The sequence below is a fragment of the Typopeltis vanoorti genome, chromosome 14, assembly GCF_054136105.1.
Source record: "Typopeltis vanoorti isolate ZY-2024b chromosome 14, IOZ_Tvanoo_1.0, whole genome shotgun sequence".
NCBI lineage: Eukaryota > Metazoa > Arthropoda > Arachnida > Uropygi > Thelyphonidae > Typopeltis > Typopeltis vanoorti.
This window is the reverse complement of record NC_143562.1, coordinates 116,177,972-116,195,430: the sequence shown is the minus strand read 5'-3', so window position 1 is coordinate 116,195,430 and position 17,459 is coordinate 116,177,972. Positions and strand designations below refer to the sequence as shown.

At 34.9% G+C, this 17,459-nt stretch overlaps 1 protein-coding gene across 4 annotated transcripts in view; it reads right to left on the bottom strand.

Annotated features, from left to right (window-relative positions):
• Positions 1-17,459, bottom strand: part of retm (real-time) — a 469,145-nt gene that overhangs the window by 184,176 nt on the left and 267,510 nt on the right. The gene's annotated exons all lie outside the window — the stretch shown is intronic.

The following is a 17,459-nucleotide window of genomic DNA, read 5'->3' as shown; positions in this document are numbered from 1 at the left end:
GTCTTCCAAGTATGGAAGACAACATTCCACATTATGATGCTTAGAGAAGATTTGTGTAGTGAGATAGCTTTTTCTTTCCTTTTACATTCGATATTGCTGATGTGCTTGCTCTTACGGATTTCAAAATTCCTGTCTCACTGTAAATGCCACAAGAATCAGGGATCCAATATCCCCCCAGAATATTTTACAGAGTACTGTCTTTAGGTGAATATAGGATGTTTTATTAAGAAGTGCTACTATCTTGACATTCCACCATTTCATTATCCATGTAGAGCAAAGAAAAACGGTGTCCTCGTAATTACTAATATCAGCACATAAAATAAGTTAAACCTAAAGGCATCCATCCCGGGTATCCCCATACAGTGTGCCCAAAATATGCGAAGCTAATGATTCACTTTGCCCAACAGTGGATGGCATAATCTTTCCCACTTATCTTCTCTTCAAGTATCCATCCAAATTTCTGACCCACATCAGATACTCAAATTCATTTTTAAAGACTGATTTTGCAGACAAAGATCACAAGTCACTTCTTCAAACATTTTATCCATTCTGGATGTTTTATCATTATTTACAAATATCTAGTTGAGGAATTAATTAACATTCTTGAAGACCTCATTCCACAAATCTTTACCCCAACTCCCTTCACTTTAAAAAAAAAAAACTTGGAAAGGAAAGTTTAACTTGCAAAAATATGGTTTGATGATCCCACTATCATCTCCCATTCCCAATTTATTTACTGGAAAAATTTAACGATGATGTGATGGTACTTGCTACTCTAAAACCATAACTATAGTGATGATATGCGAATGATGTTTATATTGTCTGGAAACACATTCTTAAAAACCTAAAAGACTGAATACTTCTTGAATAGTTACCACCCAAAGATTAAGTTCACACTAGACATTTTAAAGGATAACAAAAATAAATAAATATATAAAGAAAATAAAATTGGGATGCATAGACTTAATTAGATGTCTATGGAAAACTAACTTACACATTGACTAACTTATTTGACGATACCCACATTCCAGTTAATTTCACTCAACAAAAATTAAGTATCAACACAAACTTAAAAACTTGTGCATTAAGGATAAAAATAATGAAACAAAGAACTTACTCCTGTTCAGCCAATTGATGAATCTTCAGAAATTAATTAGGGCACCATTTCTTTCCTCTACATGAGCATAAAAAATGATGGAACATCATACATAGCATATATCCCCTTAGGTGAGAGATGAATTTCATTGCCTGGTGTGAGACCACTGCTTCACTTATTGGAGGCTTCAAGGCCTCAAGTGGCTTGAAAAAGTTCCAAGTTTGGTCTCTACAGCAGTGTTTCCAGACTATGTAAAAGTAAATAAAAATTAGTACAAAAATAAATAAATAAATAAAAACTGATTAGCCTTAGTCCACTCATGGTATAAATGTACTATAAGTTTATTAATAGCCTTTCATTGGTGGCAACCACATGCACAAACACACACACACACATATATATATATATATATATATTAGGATAACCAAGTAATTTTATAAACTTGGTTATCCTAATATACAATATCCCCAAGTTAAAAAATTTATTACATCTATATCTCCTCCAGAGATTTTTATTAAAAATAAAAACACCTTGTTGCAATTTCTAGAGGTAGAGGTGATAAGGCTCCGTATTACTAAAACTTTGGTATTTAGGGTCTAGCTATGCACTGAGGAGACCTCAAAAAAGGTTGAAACCAGTCTGGGTAGTGACCTCACCCATAATGCATTGCAGTATACATTTTCTAGTGAGATGTGCTTTACATTATGGGAAAATACTAAGAATAGTGATCAGAGCTTTACCCACCTTTACAATGAGTTGCCCTGGTGTTGTAACATCTTTAGACTTGAACTTTGTTTCAGGCGCAAACTTAATTGTTTGCATACTTGGGATTAGGAGTTAAAATAACCAAGTTTATAAAATTACTTGGTTATCCTAATATACAATATCCCCAAGTTAAAAAATTTATTACACACACACACATATATATATATTACAGTTAACATTTCAACAGTCAAAATGTCTAAATGTTAACCCTAAACAATCTTCAGACTAGTCCACATGTCACAAAACTTCTGACATTCATCTAAAGAGAGCACTCCGATAATACTCTGGGGATATAGGAAACTATGTTCATGTGGAAATGTTTATCAGTCAGACAGGGAGAAGTTTCAAAATCCATAAGAAACAGCAGGCACATAAGCAAAATGGAAAGTGAAAGGAAAGAAAAAAGTGGTGTCTCACTGCATGTCTTCTCCAAACAAAAAAAGGAATGGCTGTCTACTTCCATGCCATACTTGGAAGACAACATTTTCACTAGAGTGTTTAATGAATCTTCTAAAGAGATCCATTCACATAGCACCCTGAACAGAAACTAAGGCCTTATACCTCATTAATATTAGGAAGTCTCTTGTTCATTTGTGTAAGTTACGAGGGTGGTCTGAAAAGTTCTCGGCCTAACAATGAAAAAACAGATTTATAATTTCAAAATTATTTTTATTTTTCAATATAATCTCTCTTAAGACCAATATATTTATTCCAGTGATGCTCCAGCACCATTATCCCATTCCTGTAGTGGTTCTCAGTAAGATCTGCAAAATATTTCTCTACAGCTGTAATCACCTCTTGATTCAAAGAAAAACACTGACCAGCGAGGAAGAGTTTTAGTTTTGGGAAGAGATAGAAGTGTTGTGTCCCAATTTATGATTATTATTCTATCTAGTGAAATTCTGCTCATCTATATTCAACTTTTATCTATGTACGAGATATCACCCCAAAATAAAAATATTTAAGTTATTTCTCCCCTTAGTGTCCCTAATATTTATATTATACTGCGCCTTTTGGGACATTTAGTTTGAGATATTAAATACAAAAACAAGGAGCAATTACTAAAATATGTCTGAATGTGAAACAATACTGCAGTCGTGACACTTTATCTCGTTTTTTAACACATTAATTTCCCACGTGATTAGGTTCGTACGTTTTTCAAGTGGTGCATTGGGCAGCAATTTCAGACAACTGTTTTTTCAATGAACCAAGGTTTATTAAACTCATTAGCATAGTACAATTCAATTTCTAATATAATTCAATTCCATACTAAGAAAACATTTACAAAATAACATTAGCTTATCACAAGTAATTTGGCTATGACCCTATATGGGTATTGCGATCATGCCGCCATAACAAATTCAACTCATACAATCATATGTATAATCCCAGATCTAATTAACACATTAGTTAACCCTGTATTACCCTCAACTCGCTCTAACTATCTAAAACTATGTAGATTAAATTATCCTTTCACTGTGTTAAAACATAACTTTGACATTTAAAACCTTCCTATAAGTTACAATACACATGCATAAATCTCAGGACACATAATTACTTATATAATATTAACAAGCATACTTTCATTGTAATCAATCATGTACTAAAGTCCTAGTATAAATTTCCTTAGTCTCTTCAACAGGTCAGTAATAGAATAATAATTAAAATTACAGACAATTTTCAGTTAACACGAGATTTTTACAATACCTTTTCTCTTGAGTTTTCTATATTGGCCTCTACCTTTTTCCGATTGAACTATCCTGGTATGATCTCACCTATAATCGGTCACTCCTAAGTTCTTCTGGCATTAAACTGTGCTTATGCGATCTTTACTTTTCACAATTAAATTAAGAACACACTTTAGAATCATCTATACCATGGCAGTGAAACTCACCATGTGGACACCGACTTCTTTACAGATTTCCTTTTCTCGTAGTTGTCACTGGACGATGAAACACATAGATAATACCTTCTTTCCTTTAGCTAAATGGCATTCCTCGTTTCTTACCATAGGAAATACGGAATCGAAATCCTGCTCACTACTTGTTCCCTTGTTGTGTCGGACGGAGATATAACTCCAACCCCACCACTCAGGAAAACCGTGTGAAAACCTATATGAAGGAGCTCACATGAAGAAACTATCTGGGAAAAAGCCTGGTGGGGGGGGGTTGCGAGGTGGTTTAACCCTTACATACCTTGATCCCTACCGGCACCTTCTTTAATTTCTTTTCTCCGCCCCTTACTGGATTCGACTTCACCGACCAATTAGGGTGGCATTTTCAGCCAAACATCCTGCGGTCGGCGAGCACGCTACTGACACGTGACGATGTCTCAATCCGGGGATTGGCCCTGAGTGATAGTCTATTGTTTTCTTTTGCTAGCCTCTAAATTAATCCCCCTTCCAAACTTTTTCTATGAATTTACTTAATATTTTAATCTCTAGCCTCTCACATACAATTTCTTATGACTAATCCTTTTCTGTCTTACTTAGCTAATTTTTTCCATATCACAACTGTAACATATTCCTTCTTTTATTATTTATTTCATTCATTTATTTCATTTATTATTTATTTTTTCCATATCACAACTGTAATATATTCCTTCTTTTATTATTTATTTCAACAATCACTTTTTTGGTATATATTTTACTTGGATGCAAGAATATTTTTCTTTCTTTAAATAATTTCTGTATGAGCTCTTATACAGGGATTTTATTTTATTTTCTCTTCATGTTACACCATGATAACTGGAAATTCCACATAGTGAAGGTATCAGGGTGTAACAGAAGTCAGAGGGAGCCAAATCTGGGGAATAGGGTGGATGTTCCAACAATTCATAGTGCAAATCCCTTAATTTTCCCATAACACCTTTGTGGTGTTATAGGAAAATTAAGATGATTTTTTTTCTTCTGCAAACCAGGTCTTTTCTCACAAATTTTTTCATTTGGCCTGGGAATAATATTCCCAGGTTATTGTTTTACCCTTTTCAAGATAATTAATAAACAAATTCCTTTAGCATCTGAAAAAACCGATGCCATGACCTTTCCTGCTGATGGAACAGAATTTGTCTTCTTTGGCACTCAACTGGCTTCTGCCCACTGTTTTGACTGCTGTTTGGATTCTGGTGTGTAATGGTGGATCCAAATCTCATCCATAGTAATAAATCGACACACAAAATCAGTTTTATTCTTGTTAAAACGCTCCAAGCACTGTTCAGAGATTTCCATGTGAGTGCGTTTTTGATCTGCTGTGAGCAAGCGTGGCACCCATCTTGTGCAAAGCTTTTTCATTTGCAATTCTTCATGCAAAATATATCCTACACATTCTTTTGAAATGCCTATAGTTTCAGCAATTTCATGCACTTTGACTCGCCAGTCATCCAATACCATATCGTGCACTTGTTCAATGATTTCTGGGGTTCTTACACTTTTTTGGATGTCCTTCATGTGGATCATCTTCAAGGCTGGTACAGCCATGTTTAAACTCGGCAGCCCATTTCTTAATTGTCGAAAATAAAGGAGAAGAATGCCCATAAACTTTTATTAACTTCGCATAAATTTTTTGATGTCAAACCTTCTTTTGCAAAGAATTTTATAACCACACGATACTCAATTTTATCCATTTTAAGGGATACAGGCAACACTTTTGCTTCAGACAGCTGTATAAAACAAAATACTTTATACAATGACTTGAATTTCACATGAATGCTTATGACAGATGTACCAACTTAGAAGAAAAAAAAAAAATCCTGATACCGGATGGCAGCACTATCTTCCTGATAGTGTTGCCATCTGGGGTTGAGGATGAGAACTTTTCAGACCACATTCATATATAAAAGAGTAATGCCAATAACTACTTACAGACTTCACACAATGTAAAGAACACACATGATTTATCTAATGACAAACATGACTGGCTATAATGTTGTAAATGAATTGTCTGTTGTTCCTTTGTAATATTATGCTATTATTTACTTTATGTTCTCTTAATTATTATGTTTTTACTCTTTTCCTTAAATTATGACAGGTTATCTAATTTCTAATACCTTGGAAAATTATTTAATGTAACGATTGTGCCACAAGATTCCTTTCTACAGGCATTAAATATAATTAAGATTACTTGCAGAATCTCTCTAGATTTATCTCAAGCTTTATTGACAGTCGTGGCTAATCTTATTTATTTATTGTTGTGACCTTCACTCACAGGTTCGTATTTATTTAGAAACAGTGCATTGGATTAAGGATCAGTGATATTTTTTTTTTTTTTTTTTTTTTTTTTGTAATGTTGGGCCCATATACGAGAGGTTGGCTGGTCAACCAATAGTACTTTAGTACCATATATGGGTAGTGGGATGGGATAGAAGAAACTTGTTGACATTCAATTTAAAAGCCTGTATATTGTATTCCTTGGGAAATACATCTGGGAGGAAGATTGTTCCACAGTTCAGCAGTAGCAGGGATGAAGGAATGAAGGAGGAATGAATACACATTCTTTAACATAAAATTATTTATTAAACTATGATGCAATTATACAGTATCTTAAATGAATTGGTTCTTTCTAAAAATCTAAAGCTATAATATCTCAATAATTGTACATACATTAAAACATGCAGCAATACTATCATAGAAAAATCTTTGTTCTTATCCCAATACTAATTTTTTCATGCAATATATACTTCAATTAACAAGTTTTTCATATCTAAATTATACAAATTGATCTTCAGCTTCTTAGTCTAGAACAAACAATCACAATTAAACTTTGTAAGTGTCCTGTGGACCATCAGTCTATCTTCCGTAATGTTAAACAAACACATAAAATTCTACTCAGAGTTCTTCTCTGGCACATATATCTTAACTGGCTTTTTTTTTTTTTTTTTATCTCTTTACTGGTTCCAATGATTGATTTTTCCATCCTGGGCCTCAACATTCGTACTGGCTTCTTTCCTTTAGCAGCATCGCAATGTGGAGGACTCCCGGGCCTTTAGGCATATCACACCGACGCTTTCTGGGTCAACCAAAGCCGTTTGACGCTCATGGCAGACTATCTTACTGGCAAGGCATGTTGGACCGACTTCTCTTCTCTTTCAATATCGCCTGGCTTCTCTCCGGACTTCTAACAGACCCGTGTCGCGATGCTGGATCGAGACAACATGAGAGGAGACTGCCTTCTTTCCTCGTTTCTGGATACCCTGGAGTTTTTCCTGATCCTTTCTTATACTTCACCTGCGGTCCCTGCATTAAGGGTTGAGAATCCCTATTCCCACGCAAAAGGGGATGTGACCTTCAAAGTTGTTGACTGCTTCTGTTTCCCACAGAACACAAAAAAAAATCTTATTTACTAAATGAAGGACATCCGCAGATATTCGCCGCCTTTTGTTGCACTGTCCTTGAGACTTGCATTTGGTTAAGCTCGACACAATTGAAAGACTTTACATTGTACAAACAAAGTTTCTATGCTATTTCTTTTAAATCGGAACCACATCAAATGCCAGGCAACTTTCTAAGGCACTGCCCTTGAAATATACAGATTAACATTCATGCAGTTTCAACATATACTTGTATCGGTTTCCATCAATCACAAAATTATTACAACTACAGTGTCAATATATACCTTATATAAAAAATCTCCAACAAAATTTACAATCACAGTGTTAAAATACAATATCCTTCTTTATACAATAATTGTGACCTCTGTAAAAGTCAATGCAAAGTTCAGAAAAAAAATTTTCTACTGCATCGAATATGCATTATATTTAAAATTATAATATAAGCAATTTTATTATAAAAATTATAATAAAATTGCTTATATTATAATTTTTAATATAAGCAAATTTTATAAATTTGCTTATATTAAAAATTTTAATATAAGCGATTGATAACATTTACAATGTCGTCAATTGCTTTTATTAAAAAAACAAAGGCTGTTAAAGTGTTCAGATCTTGTTTCATGTTCTGTATTGCTTTTCCTGACAATGCTGTCAGCTCATTGATGGAAAAAACATGTCAAAGTCTGCTTAATTGTTTAATAAAGCTAAGGGCATAACTGCATTATTTCTGTAATTAGTCCATGCAATTATTACATCAAGTACTCCAGTGGCGAATTCTCCATGCTTGCTACACTTGCTGCGCAAGCTCATTAATTGAGAAAGAAGTAATATTCATTTGTTAATAAATGCATGCATTTATAAGCATTCCATTTTGGCTTTTATTTTTGTAAGATGTTTTAAGCTTGTGTGGCAATAATTGAGCTTTGCACTGTGTATCAAAGGCTGATGCTAGTCAAGCTACCTTGGCTTGCTCAGTTGTGGGAGCCTCCAGGTCCTCGCTTCAGCACTGTGATTTCATGCGCGTGCATAACCATTTCCACTCCCTTCACGTCATCTCACCCTGTTGCTTAAACACGGGCCATATGCAGTCAAAGTAGCTCTAGCCAGTGAGCTTCAGCCAGCCTTTACAAGTGTACGTGTTGCTTGGGAAAATTAAGTTACAACCAACTTTTTATGATGTTATTGACCAGTTCATAAAGAAGAACTGTAGGGTAGAATTTGTATTCAAGTAGCTAAATTGAAAAAGATAGAATATCATTTGTAAAATAAATGTTATATTTATATGATTAAATGTACATAAATTTCTAAATACAGGTAACTTTCGTATAACGCGGTATTTATACAACGTGGTTTCGATATAACGCAGTCTAAAATTGTAGTAACCCTTATTGAATGTGGTACTTATGCAACATGGTTCCGATAAAAACACAGTCTAGAAATTGTAGTAACCCTTCATCTTTTCATATGTTTTTCACAGCGACTTAAAAATCAAATTTTATCTTCATTAAAATTTGTGTCTGCCTGTATCCCACATGTAATTATAAGTAGTGAATTTATATTAGGGGAAATAGCCTTTAGCACGCATGTACCTCAATTGTTTACCATATAAAACATTGATTGTTAAAAATTGTCCTTTTTTCTGCCAGGAAAGTACATTAAAAATCATAAGTGTGTACATCTCAAGCTGAGCACTTTATTTTCTTGTGAGTTACATACAATATGTAATGCTTGCTTTTTTTGTGTAAAAAATTATTTTTATAGTAATGGCCACAAACTGCAACGAAAGGGAAAAACCAACATTGAAAACAAAATTAATTTCTCTCGAAAAAAAATATTCAAAATCTTGGATCGGTTGAAAAATGGAGAAAAACTAGGAGTTTTTGCAGGGACTTTGAATTTAAATAAATCAACAATTCGAACAATCAAACAAAATGAACACAAAATCTGAGAAAGTGTTTATTGCTGGGTCAACGATAAGTGCAAAGCGCGTTGCTCATGTATGCAACATTCTAATGGAAAAATGGAGAAATCTCTAATGATTTCGATAGAAGATTGCACCTCAAAAGAAAATTCCAATGGATGGAAATCTTATTAAACAAAAAAACTCTCAAAGTTTATAAACATTTATAGTGCAGACCAGGTGTTCAATGCGGATGAATCCGGGTTATATTGCGAAAAAGTACAAAAACACACCTATATTTCGAAAAATGAAAGATCAGCTCCTGGATTCATAGAATCTGTACTGTTTTGCAGTAATGCATCAGGTGATTACATGACAAAACCAGTGTTTATTAACCAATCCTCGTGCTAGCAAAGATTAAAATATGCACTATTTTATTTTGCCTAAAACATTTATGCATTATGTGAAATGAAGTTTAAGTACAATTTTTATACTTTTATACTATGTACTTGTTTCATAGTTTATATGTTTTCTTAACTTACGTGAATTACCTGAATTAAATAAAAATATTTTTTTTGTTGGATATGTCTGTTGTTTATATAATTTAAAAAAAAACACGATTTCGAAACATAACCCTACTTTTTCTATGTGATCTGAGACTCGCAATAACGCAATTTATATAACGCAGCATTTCTGCGGGAACCTAACATCTGTGTTATACAAGGGTTATCTATACATAGTTTTAAATGGTCAGTAATTCATTATTCTGCTAATCAGACTTCAATCACACCTCTCATTCCCTGAATGATAACAAGAGCGTGAATTTCAAGACCAGCATTTGCCCCTGAAGTACTCAAAACTTGTAACAGCTGTAAAAGAAAGATCTGCTCAACAAGGTTAAATATGAAAAAATGCTAAAATAAATTTAGTTTAATCCTTTATCCAAGTGTGTGCAAACAAAGTTTGCGCCTGAAAGTATCTTCAGGACTGAGGTAAGGTGGTACAACACCGGGCAACTCCTTGCAAAGGTGGAGCAAGCTACCAACACTTCTATCTCAGTATCTCCCATAATGCAAAACACATCTCCTTGCGGATATGTATAATGTTATGCATTAAATGGGAAGGGCCACTACCCAGACTAGTTTCAACCTTTACTGAGGTCTCTTCAGTGGGAGCCAGGCCCAAGTGGAGATACCAAGGCAGAAGCATTAGCAAGGTCATCTCCTCCTATAGGAGCTGCCAAACGGAGTGCCACCTTTTTATTAAATTACTCTGGATTTAGAGAAAGATGTTGAAAGTTTATTTTTCACTTGGTCAGACTATAATAAATTTAGTTTAATCCTTTATCCAAGTGATCCACTTGGATAAAGGATTAAACTAAATTTATTATAGTCTGACCATGTGAAAAATAAACTTTCAACGAAAAAATGCTAAATTTTAATGAGAATTAAATTTATATACTCAGTAACTCATTATCATGGTATATATCCATTTGTACTGCATAAGTAAGCTGATATGATTAATAGACTCATATCAACGATTTCCTTCAAAATTAACGTCATCCTGCCAGGACTCCAAATACTGTCATATTTTACACTTTGGTCTTCTACAGCATTATTACAAATGATAACGATCCAATGTTAGTCTTACTGTAGGTCTCTTTCTTACCATTCTGGTTTTCCAAACACCTATTTTCTAAACATTTCCTCTCCCATGATATCGTCATTCATTAGCATTCTTAAAGGGTAACAATGTGAAGCTTGTTTTTTATAATATCTTTACTTCTAATGACTCTGCCATCAATGCCATATATTTAAAAAAATAAAATAAAAAATTCACTTGACGTCCATAGATGCCATATGGTCACTGCCGTACCGCACATGGTTTTGGCATTGATGTCTTTAAATGGTAGGGTCGCAGATTCCCTTTCCACACAAAGTCTGTAGGACAATCACAAACATCTATGCCCATGGCAGTATTCGAACCCACAGCCTCCTGGCTGGAGAGCAGACACACTAACCACTCGACCAACCAGGCCGGCAATGCCATATATTCACTTCTCTAATTTTTTCTCAAAACTCTCACATCTGTAGCCTTTGGTGTTTGATGAGCTGTCTTATTTCTAACCCAACCCTCAGAATCCATATGATAATATTGTTTGAACATTCTCTTGCATATAGCTAGTTTAGTGTTTTGGTATAAATTCATATTTTTTTCCATATAAATTTATTCAGTTAACTTCCCGGAATACAATATCTCTTTCTTCTTCTGTTTTTATTTTTTTTCATTTTCCTGTCCATTTTATTTATTTATTTTTTAAACTTCCTTTGGCAAAAAGGTGAATAGCTTATATTAACATTAGTGTTAGTACCAAGAATGGATTTTGGTGTTAAACCATCTGAAATTAGAAATATATACACGTTAGCACAAGAATAATGTTTAATTTGCCAAATATTTCTCATGCTCACGCTCTTTTTTGAAAAACTCTTCTGATTTCTTAAATAAATTAAAAAACTTCTCTTTACAACCTACAGATCTTATGGTTGCCTTTGATATAGAATCTTTATATACGAATGTACCTCTCAAAGAGATTTTGAAATTACTTGCTGACATCTTCCCACAAGATATTATAAAACTATTTGATTTCTTAATGCACTCTGGATATTTCTTATGTCAAAATAAATTTTACAACCAAGTGGAAGGACCAGCCATGGGAAGTTCACTCTCTCTCCTGCTCTTGCAAACTTTTATTTAGAACATCTAGAATAAGTCCTGTTCTCATCTATATTTCCTCAACTATCCTTTTGGGTTAGATATATAGACGACATCTTTGCTATATGGCCTCACGACAGAGACTCCTTACCTTCCTTTTTAAGCAGTATCAATTCATTACATCCTCGTATAAAGTTTACTATGGAAATTGAATTCTGGTATTCTTACAACAACAGTTTACAGAAAATCAACTTTCACAGGTCATTATATTCTCAAAGAATCTGCTCATCACCCTTGTCAAAAAACAGGAGTCACAAAATGTTTAATCCGACGAGCAAAAACTAACTATTCAACCTCTCATTTATTACAGAAGGAACTTTCGACTATCAAACTAAATGGCTTCTCCGAAAAGAGTACACAACATCTTTTCGATTCTTACAAACCAACACAGAACAACCAAGATTCAATACGTCGAGTTCCGGTTCCTTACATTTCCGAGATTTGAGAACCAATTTCGAGAATTCTAAAGAAATATGATCTAACAGTCACTTATACACCTATTACAAATTATCCACCCAGTTTCCTTCATCTAAAGATAAATGCTCAACCTTGTCTCTACCTGGTGTGTATCAAGTTCCTTATAATTGTAATCTTTCTTACTTTGGACAAACTGGACATTACATAGAAAAAAGAATTCAAGAGCATCAGCTCTTGAATGATCATCAATTCAACACAACAAACCTGAGAAATCTGGATTAGCTCAGCAGGGATTAGAAACAAACCACAACATCGTTTGGTCCAAGACTCTCCTCCTACACAGATATCGCTACAAATTTGAATGTTTATTTAAAGAAAGTGTAGAGGCCTTACTTCAATGTCCTAACTTGAATCGTAATGACTGTATATCTATATCAAAAATTTGGGAAAATTTAATCAGGAAAACACTTTTTTTTTTTTTTTTTTAAAATCAGTATAATGTTATTTAAGATCATTATATGAATTTCTGAATTAATATCTTTATGTTTTTTAAAAAATGTTTACTCTTCTAATACTTCGCAATATGACATCACGCGGCTCGTTCTATGTATGAATGATCAATTATTCATATTCCACTTTGTTTTTTAAAACTATTCCTATGTAGCCACTGAAGATGGTTTGTAATATTCAGACCGAAATATTTGGCAAATTAAACATTATTCTTGTGCTAACGTGTATATATTTCTAATCATTATGTCACAAGTATCGTTAAAAAATCAAACAATCTGAAAATCTTTCTCTACAGACTAAACATGAAAATTTTTCAGGCTACTTAGCCTCCAATAGAGAAAGTGATGGCATCACAACAGGCAACTTTCCTTCTTAATGCAATCTGTGTAGATGCATACAGTGAAGATAAATGCATCCTTGTTTTACATCTGATATTTACATCAAACTATCTTTTTGTATATCCTTTCAATTCTAAATGCTGATCTATAAACAGTAACTCAACCCACACACACAAGAATCATTTCAAAATCTGTGCACATGTTGAAGGTAAAAATAATGAAATAATTTCTATCTTCATATTAGCTGTAAGCCAAATTCTGTCTGCTCATTTTCTGTTTCTAGGGTTCTTGCTCCAAAAAATAACACCTTGAGAGAGGGAGAATCTGACTCAAGTCTGATTACTGCATGACAACCAGACCAAGGTTAACTGGTTTTAGATGGAGGTACTAGGTTGTTTTATCTCCTAGAAGCTTAGGGGTTTTTTTTCATCCTACAAAACAGGCAAACTAGCCAGAAGAACACAATCAGCAGACATAATACGCTGGTGTCATAGCCTTAGATACTTTGGCTGAAAATCCAAAACAACCAACAAGACCAGGTTTCAAGTAAGGTGTGTGATCTTGTGAAAAAGATCACACACCTTGTGATAACGCAGAATGAAGATGACATAAATACGATCTATAAATGCAGTTTGTAAATGTAGGGTTTAGAGCAATAAGTATTCAGAACTTTTGATATGCTCCTCATGCTTATGGAAAAAACAAGAATGCCACCTTACTCACTCATTCAAAATAAACAAAAGAAAAAGACTCAAAATTACTTTTAAAGAACTGCAATTAAACTCGTCTAATATGCCAAAATTTTAAGTCAAATAACATATTTTTATAATCCATTCCTTTAACCCTCAGTTTAGAGTTTCCTGAAGAAAAGGGCTCATCAAACAGAAAAACGATTAATCTGCACGTAGAAAGCATCAAAAAATTTGATACACATGATAATTCCACCCAGTCAAAGTTCTGATTTAGCCACTTTTGCAATGAGCCCCCTAAACTTCAACTCCCTATCCACCAACACACCCAAATCTCTGGCTTCGTCAGCCTCCTGGAGTACAGTTCCACCAATGTGATATACTGCTTTTCTAAATCACTTAGGGAATTGAACAACGTAGATCCGAATATAAATTAAATTATACTTTAATAAATATCTCCGATATTTCGGCAACGTCACGTTGCCATTTTCAAAAGGAACTTAAAAAAAGGCACGTGCACGCAGGCACTAGACAGTAACTGAGAATGAAGCTATCGTTCTCCTAGAAGTCCTGATGGTGCCCTCTAGCAGGCAAAGTAGGTGTTCTTGGCCGTTGGGCTGAAGGTCTGCTGATGTATGCCTCCCAAATCTGTTGAGCTTTGGGGAGTTTCTTAGGGCTGAGGCTGATTCCATAAATAGTCTTTCGAATTTGTATTTGCTACGGTGTATTACTGTAGCTTTCTTCCACCGTATTCTGTGGAGTGTATCCAGAGCATGGTCTGCAAGACCAGAATGGCTGTACTTGTGATATACTGCTGCTAATCTTTTCACCCCAAAAAGCAAAACCTTACATTTTTCCATATTAAATTGACATCCATTCTCCTTAGCTCAGTTCTCCAAACTATTCAAATCATCCTGCAAAATTTTAACATCATGTGCATTCATTCACTATTGCTCTACCCAACTTTGCATCATCAGCAAATAAATGAACAGTTCCTCTCAGATCCTTTTCTATATCATTAATGAACAAATTAAACAGCAGTGGTCCAAGAACAGAACCCTGCAGCACACCACTAGTAACAAGCCTTCTTTTGGACTCCACTCCTGAATAAACTACTCTCCGATATCTCTCCATCAACCACCCTCCTATCCATCCCCATGTGCTGCAGTTTACTAAGTAGAATTCCATGTGGTATCCTGTCAAAGGGCTTAGCAAAGTCCAGCAGTATCACTGTAAATCCATTACCCTTATCCACTTCAGCCGTCACTTGTATTATAAAACGTGAGCAAGTTACTGAGGCATGATCTACCTTCACAAAACCATGCTGTCCCCATACAGTATCCCATTTTCATCTATCCATTCCTGTATTCTGCTCTTGACTAATATCTCTAAAACCTTGACGATTCCTGATATGCTGATCGGTCGATAATTTGCAACAGCAGTCTTGGAATCTCCTTTAAACAATTAGAACTATCTTCCTCTCTTTCCACCCCAGAGCTGAGATTTAAATTAAACAATATGGTCAAGGGAACTGACAATTCCTTTGCCGCTTCACTTAAGACTTGAGCTGGTATACCAATCAATCCCACAGATGTATTTACATTAAGGTTCTATAATTTACTATTCACCTCCATTTCATTCACTTCAATTCCTGTATCAGCCATTCGTTCTCTCATTCCTGCAATATCACAACCAGGATGATATATTCTTGCAAAGTATTCACTTAATAATTCTACTATTTCAGCTGATTCAGTTACCTCCCTGCCATCGGCATTCCTTAGAATCATTTTGCCGTATACATTTTTTCTTTTACTTGCAGCATATTGAAACTGTTTGGGATTCACTTTAGCTTTTCTTACCACACTAGTTACCTTTCTGGCCTGTGCTTTGTACTGTTCGTGTGCCTGCAGGTCACCTTTCTCCTTAAATTTCATCCACAATTGTTTCTTTTTTTTATGCAGCTCAAGCTTAAAGGTGTTATTCATCCATTTAACTCCCACTTGATTTACTCTCCGGACTCTAGGTATGCAATCAGCCATTATCTCACTCAAATGCTCCTTAACCACTTCCCATGCACTATCAACATCCAGCACTTGCAGTTTAACCTATCATGGCACTGATGCAAGCAATCTCCTACGCTTGTCATACTTACCAGCCTGATAATTCCACATGTATACTGTCTTAATTGAAAATTCCACACATTTAGCTGCTTCCCACATTAAGACCTTATGATTACTCTCACCAATTGGTGGCAATATGGTCATATTTATAATAGTCAATTTCTCAGATGCAATTATTAGGTCAAGCACTCTTTAACCACTAGTATATTCCATTACATGCTGTCTCAGGTATTTATCATTTAGTAACTGCATAAAATTCATTTCCTTCCTCCCATTTGTCCTCTCCTCTCCCCAATCAATGTTACCATAGTCGAAATCCCCCATAATAATTACCTGTCCTCCACTCATTGAGTCTCTTTGCCTATGCATACCTCCATCATCTATTCCATCGCCTGGTCTATAGCAGCACCTAACTGTAAATTTTGTTCTGCTGACCTCAATCTCACACCAGATAGCCTCAAATGTGCTATTTTCACTATACTGAAGGTTAACTTCTATTCTCTTTGGCTGCAGTCAAATGATTTACTGCCCCACCCCTATTTTGACGCCTTATACTAACTATCCCATTTTGGTTTGATATCCTTCATCCTAACTCAGACACATATTATACAGATTCTTACACTCAACTGCCTAATGATGTCTCAATGTCCACTTATCCCTAAAAGCAATAGTTTCTGCATTGTGCACATCCACTTTCACTTCATTTAGCAACAATTTTTCCAGTCTCTGAACACCAAATCCATTCAGATGCAAACCATCCTTCTTGTATAAGTCATTTTGCTTGTCAAACTCACTCCACACATCCACAAACTCCACACCACTCTTCCTGCATAACCTATGCATAGAGTCATTCGCAATTATGGCCCTCCTTCTCAACTCTACTCTGGCAACAGACTAACCATCTTAACGCTCTCACTCTTTCCTTTTGCTATGGCTAGTAATTCTTTCAAGTTCTCTCATAGCAAATTTTTCACCTTTAAAATCATTCGTTCTGGCCACTACTATCATTTCTTTCACCTCATGCTTCTGTGTTCTAATAGCCTCACTTACATTATTAATTTTCACATCTGGAAAGCACAATTTTGTCAAACTCTCATCTATTACACCTTTTACTACTGAATCACCACATAACATTCGCTCCTTAATTTTTCTTTCATTCCCGATCATGTTCTCATTTATCTTATCACACACTTGCTTCTTTTTGTAAGCTGATCCACTCAGTAGACATTTTTGTAATCGCTCCAGCTGCCACTTTGCCCTATGTATCACTCCGTGCAACCGAGCTATCTTCCTCACTGCAGCTAACACTTCATTTTTTTATCAGTCAAACCATTCTCTTGCTCTGAACTTTCACCATCAACTGTATCACTTTTATACTCACTGTCTATGCTATATAGCATTATATCACAACTTTCTATTGCACTCTGACTTTCATCCACTATGTCAATCTATCGACCTCGCTTTCATGACACTTTCCCACTACTATCGCTCTCAAACCAAACTCCAGCCACTCTCGGCAAAGCATAC